Raw genomic sequence first — 6,464 nt, 5'->3', positions numbered from 1 at the left:
GCTACTTAAGGTTTCTAGATCATAATAGGTCCTTCATAGAGGTCAATATCTTTCCATAAAAGTAAACCATAGCAATAACCACACTCATAAAACTTAGGGGGTTATTTTGTGTTTACTCTTATAATCTTTGCGATTTGATATTAGAACCATATAATAATAATCTAGAACATTTCCGGGCTCCTACTTTGCTCCTGTTTCCTTCAGTGCCAATCAGACAAGAACCTGGGGCTGGCAGAGCTAACCTTTGGCATTCACGTGGCCCCTGAGTCATAGTCTTTCTCACCTGGATTGAGGAGTCCCTAGACCTTGTCTTCTATTTTGGTTCCTATCCCTAAATTTTTCTGACCTGGCGTCCTAGTTTCAGCCCCCATGCTCACCCTCAGTGACAGGAGAGCCATTATCCTACTTTTTTTTTTTTTTTTTTTTTTCCTCTGAGGGCTCAATCACTCCATGCACCCAGAGAAGGACTGTCCAAATGACTTGACAACCAAATAACAGCTTCGAATCTCCAGTGGACTTCACCTTCTAGTGGAAATCCCCAGAACAGTGTGGCTTAAATCACAGATCAGTTAGCCACATGCTTATAATACTAGGCTCTACCTTAACCCTATTAGTTTTGTTGTCCCAGGGACCATCTTAGTTCCTACACCCTCCCTGTCTATCCAATGAATAGCCAGTCTTAAAAACGAAGCTTCAGCATATGTAACCACAATGCATACTATATTTACTTCAATTTTTCTTACACTTTTAGCTTAAAGTTGACTAATTCTTGTAGAGTTGCGGTAAAAATACAGAAACTTTGATGGACTATGCAAAGCAAGTGACAATGAAGGCCACACTAGGGTTCTGCTGAGGATTTTTAGGGAAAGCCATTGAAATGGCTTCTTTTGAATCAACAAGTGAAATGTAGACCTATCTCTCATCTTTAGTTTTGATCCTCAGTTCTGCTCTGTGCCCAAACCTCCCTTTGGATCGACTTATGTTACTCACTTGGATTTGCTCCATGTGGTACAAGGTGGAAAAGAGGAATTTTTATCCCTTAAGCATAGCAATGAAAAAAAAAGTGCTTTCCTTTATAACTCTACATAACATGTCTAATAAATTTGTCAGCAGTGAGGAATGAGCCTGTGAGGAAGAAAAAAGATGCATATCTAATGGAATCTAGTGACATAGTACACAGGCGTAATTATTGCTAATTTATGAGTTCAATGTCCTTTCTCTTTTCAGCCAGGAGAAATAGTCTCACCATATTTTGAGCTTCTCCCATGCCAGCATGATTCTCTTGTCTCTCCTTTGAAAACAACAGCAGAGCGTTCCTATACGGAATTATGTAGAAATTGGATGTGCTGGTTAATCCATGAATTAATAAGCATTTCCTTTATGTATATATATGACAAGATGAGGAGAAAATCACCTGGAAGTCCCTTGCACTTTCTCTGATTCTAATAGTTCTGCAACACCTTTCAAAACTGTACTATTGATATTAAATATCCCCAATATCATTGGAGTTCTCATTACTGACATGCCAAGAAACAACAGCTATGTCGCAGTTTTGTTTTGTTTGTGCTTTTCACAAAAAGGAGAATGTCATTATCTCCACAATGCATATGATAATAGTCCTCAAGTTACCCATAAAGAACAATGCCTGATGCTGATTAAGTACCAAAGTTCCTTTTAATTAATGCTCATGAAGGTGTGAGGGAAGAAGAAACTTCCCTCAACCCTCAGGTTCTTTCATCTGTTCTAATCAAATAGACATAAGACAAAGTAACAAGAGAGAATAACTAAATTCAGTTACATACATATGGATGGGAACCCCACATACATGAGAGAGTCAGAGACCCCACCTGAGTGAGGTTCAAAGGCAGAAAAGAAAAATGGGGTATATATGATATTCTGAACTAGGGATGAGATACGGTGTCTTGGGGACTTGAAAAGGTCATTGCAGAATAGTAAGAAGAGCAGATGTTTAATAATTAGAAGTTTGCCCTGCCCTATAGGTAGGTTAAAAAAAAAAAAAAGGTTATCTCTGTATCTCTGATAATCTCTTATTATGGGCACAGCCCCTAATTCCAATTCTTCTATGTAATTAAGTGAGGGCAGAAGTTTCTCTTGAACCCATAGGCCTTGCTTGCCTTTAGTTGAAAACAATCTGCGTACCACTGAGGCACACCGTGGGGTGGCTTGTTCTGAGCCCCTACGGAGGGTAAGAATAAGTGATATGCATACCATGTTAAATGAGAACAAAACAATTAGAAGAGTTTTTGCTTTTTTTCTATATTGAAGTTTGTTTCTTTTGCTTTATTTTTCTTATAGGATAAGAAAACCACCCTCCTCATGATTTCTTTCAGAGTGACACATGAATAACTGGATATAAACTGGTTGAGGAGAATCAACGAAGAAGGTAAAGCAAGCTATATTGACTTGTTTCATTTTAGACTCATGATCTGAAACCTCAAAAGGGTATTCAGTATGACCCTGCAATTTCTTCCATATTACACTAGAATGTTGTCTCCCACCTCCCACAGGAAAATTTTTCAGACCTTCTCATTCTCTGCAAACAAACCCTCTTCATCCTCCACTCACTGTCAGCTGCTGATAACACCTCATGCGTCACGCATAGACACTTTCTGGGGTACACGTCCCCACTCTTTCCTGCACATCACTTTTAAACTCCCTGCAAGGACTCAGCCTCTTCCTCTTCCCATCCTGCCTCTTGGGAAAGACCAACATCTTCACTTGTGCCTGGATTCCTTTCCCTCACCTTCCAAAGATGCTGTTCTTTCAACTGTCCACCCCTCCCTCTCATCACAAGCCTCTCCTTTCTACCAGCTTATTTTCATCAGCATAGGAACATGTCCTACTATCTCTCCTTAAAGAAAAAAAACATTCTCTTATCTCTGTCTTCAAACTCTTCATTCCTGAAGAGTTCTCTTCTCATTCTCAGGAGTTGATAAGAAATTAGGTGCTCCGCACTCTGGCCCCACCCCATTTCTCTGCTCTCCTTCATAGTTGAATTTTTCACTTCTTTCTCACCTCCTTCATTCTCTGCTTACTTCCTTCAGTCTACTTACGCACTCACTACCTCACTGAACCTGATTAAAGTCATTTTAAATGCCCTTGTCGTCAGTGCAAACAATGCTCATAACAAACATGGTTTGGTCATGTTTCTTCTCCCCTGACCCAGGCTGCTCCAGTGCCAACTTCCCTGTCCTTTGAATGCCAGGGATTTCCTGCCTCTGCCCGGGCTGCTTTTCACCCCCGATATTTGCAGGTGTTGCTCCTTACCACCAACTCTAATGTTTCAAATGGTTCGCTCACCCCATGCTCTCCTCATCCCCTAAAGGCGCTTTGTTTTCCTCCATAACACTTATCACCTGCTCATTGTTTACTGTCTGCCTCCTTTCCCTGTCATTTTGGGCAGAGATTTTTGTTCATGTCTAAATCCTAGTACCTAGTCCTGGGCCTACCACACAGTGGGTACATGATAAAGATTTGTTGAAAGAAGCGTGACAAGCACACTTCTAAGAGCTTTATATGTATAAGTCATGAAGTCCTTGAAAAACCCCTACTGAGGTAAGGGCTATTATTGTTATCCACATTTTAGGTGGGGAATTGGAGGCACCTCTCGGGTTCAAAGCTCTCTCTTCATCTTCATCTGACTCATCTCTCAGCAGCATTAGATGCCATCCAGTACCTTCACATCCTCAAAACAATATGCTGGCAAGCTAGTTTTCTTTTTATGCTTTGGCCTTTCTCTGCCCTTTTCCTCTCCTTTGGTGAGTTCATCATTCCCAGGAATATGTTGGTGAATCCTATTCTCTACCTCCCACCATGACATTTCCTGTAAACTTCATGCTTGACCTCACATATCACAAAAATCTCAATTGTAAAATGTCCAATACAATTGGAATATGCCCCTTAATCTCTGTCACCGCCATAAATGGCTCCCCCATCCAGCTGGATCCTCAAGCCAGATCCAGGAACCAACTTGATGTCTTCCTGTCTCTCTTCCCCTTGCTACCACATCCAATCATCTTTCCATTCCCTCAGTACCAGGTCACCTTCATCATGTGCCCAAATTACTACACAGTTTTCTGACTTTGTCATGCTTCCAGTCTTGCCTCTAAACCATTGTCTCCTCTGTAGGGAGCCACTGAGCGGTTTTCTTAAGATGAAAATTATATCCTGTTACTCTTCAGCATAAAAGCCTTCCACATAGCACAAAATCCAAATCCTGGACTTTTTGTCTCTGCTTTATAGTGTTCATTGAAAATTGCAATTATTTTATTTTTAATTTTTCTTATTTGTTTACTTAGTTCCCCACTAAAATATGAACCCATGAGGGAAAGAAAAAATGCTTTGTTCACCATTGAGACCCAGAACCCCTCAATGTCTGCTGTTCATAGTGGGGGCCTCAATAAATAGTTCCTGCTAGAATAACACAAAGCTTTGGAATACTGTAGCTTGGTAGGAAGCACCTCCTACACATTTGAATTTAAAAGTTCAGACTGTATTTATTGGTCTTCTGTAATTATTAGCTGGACAATTAATGTTGTTAATGAGAAGATATGCAAATGTGTGTGGACTAATCCAGCCAGGGTCGCCTGTGTGGCATATGGCCTAGGGCATTTCGTACCTCCCAAACTGAACACATTTATTTTCAAACAGAAAAATATGATCAGAGTTTTGATTATGTGGTTCTCGGCCAATATTTTGTATATGTGCTATCAATGAAAAGTTCCAGAAGACCTGTAAGGACCAAATTAAGCACAAATATCCACATAGAGAGACAGCAAAATACCAAGAAGTGCTAGCACACATGGCTAAGGGCACATGATGTTGAGGGAAATTTATGTTTAAATTAAATTTAAAATGTTGAGTAACATGTTCAACTTCAGACAAGACACTGCCTCTGAAGAAAAAAGCATGATTGCAAAGAATAGCATGATTTACAAAATAGGGATTCCCCACTGCCCAGACATGCTGGTGAGTCTGAAAGGAAGTGGGATGCTTATTGGATATTAAATGTAGTCATCCACACAGATAGTAATGTAATAAGTAATGTTATCCTGGACCAGAAACACTATCTCAGGTGCTATGTATTTGTAGGTTAAGTGTGGTTGGGTCCCTCACAAAATGCTAAACACTTGTTTCTAGGTTGTACCCCAATGTCATTCAAGTTTAATTAGTTTAAAGTGTTTTTACATTTTTAAGAACCACACTGCAAAGCAGAATGACACGTCCATTTGTTCTCTGTGGTGGTGATTTCTTTCAAGAGTTATACATACATCGCTGGGTCAATCTGGATAGACGTACAATTGTCCCAGTCTGAAAATTCTCTGAGAACAGGAGACGTTCTTTCCATGTTATGGTCCACAGTGGGTTTTCTATTTCTTAATTTTTACTTGCTCACCAATGACTTCTGACAAAGGCTATATTTAGCTGAACTACGAGGTCTGCTTTGCGGATCCTCAGTCCCCCCAAACACATATATTTAAGTAATTGTTTCCAACAAAGGTTCACATTCACCACTTTGTAAGGAAGGCAGGCAGAGGGTGTAAGTAAAGTGGGTTTTGCTGCGTCTGCTTCTACAAGCAGTAAAAATGTCCCTCGGTCTGAATAGTTTCAACAAATTTTTGTAGGTGAAAATTATTCCTATCGTCTGGCTTGTGTCACACTTCCCTTACAGTGTAAATAGACAAAAGCCTTCAGAAAGACACCTAGACTGAGTAATAGTGCTTTAATGCGATTCATGGCTTCTTTTGTTGTTGTTTCAGTAAAAATGACTCCAAATTATGGGCATAAACAGCATACAACTCTGCAGTAAATAGGAGTGTGCCGTCATGCTAATTCAAGTACAGCTGCAGTGCAATTAAGACTGGCAGAGAAGCAGCATTGAACCTGAAATCAGGAGATGAGGCGGTCTGGCCCATGTTCTGCATTTACTTGCTGAGTGACACTAGGCAAGTTGCTTAACTTTTCTGAGAAAACTGTTTTCTTGTGTGTGTGAAATTGGAGAGTTACAGTTAATAATATTTATTGTTCCACATAGCTGTTTTTTAATTAGTAATCAAGACATTATTTTAATTACATTTTCTCTTTACATATTGGTATGTTCTTGGGCACCGAGTTTCAACATATGTATGTTTTTTAATATTTTTTATTTTATTTTAATTTTTAAGATGTTTATTCAAATATAGCTAACATACAATATTATATTAGTTTCAGGTGTACACCATTGTTATTCAACATTTATATACCTAAAGAAGTGATCACCATGGTAAGTCTGGCAACCATCTGACACCGTACCATGTTATCACAATATTATTGACTATATTCCCCATGCTGTACATTACATTCCCGTGACTTGTTTTATACCTGGAACTTTGAACCTCTTATTCCGCTTTATCTTTCCCCTCCTTTTTTAATTTTTCAATTACAGTTGACCTTCAATATTATTG

The 6,464-nt window shown here is 39.4% G+C and overlaps 1 long non-coding RNA gene across 1 annotated transcript; it reads left to right on the top strand.

Moving 5' to 3' along the window:
* Positions 1-2,160: 2,160 nt before the first annotated feature.
* LOC117033319 (uncharacterized) lies at positions 2,161-5,888 on the top strand. The gene is made up of 3 exons (XR_004424870.1): positions 2,161-2,206; positions 2,317-2,404; positions 5,781-5,888. It is a non-coding gene; the product is annotated as an uncharacterized LOC117033319 (long non-coding RNA).
* The last annotated feature ends 576 nt before the right edge of the window (positions 5,889-6,464 follow it).

Source organism: Rhinolophus ferrumequinum, chromosome 2 (genome assembly GCF_004115265.2).
Source record: "Rhinolophus ferrumequinum isolate MPI-CBG mRhiFer1 chromosome 2, mRhiFer1_v1.p, whole genome shotgun sequence".
Lineage (NCBI taxonomy): Eukaryota > Metazoa > Chordata > Mammalia > Chiroptera > Rhinolophidae > Rhinolophus > Rhinolophus ferrumequinum.
Note: the sequence above shows the minus strand (reverse complement) of the source record. Positions and strands in the feature narration are given on the sequence as shown.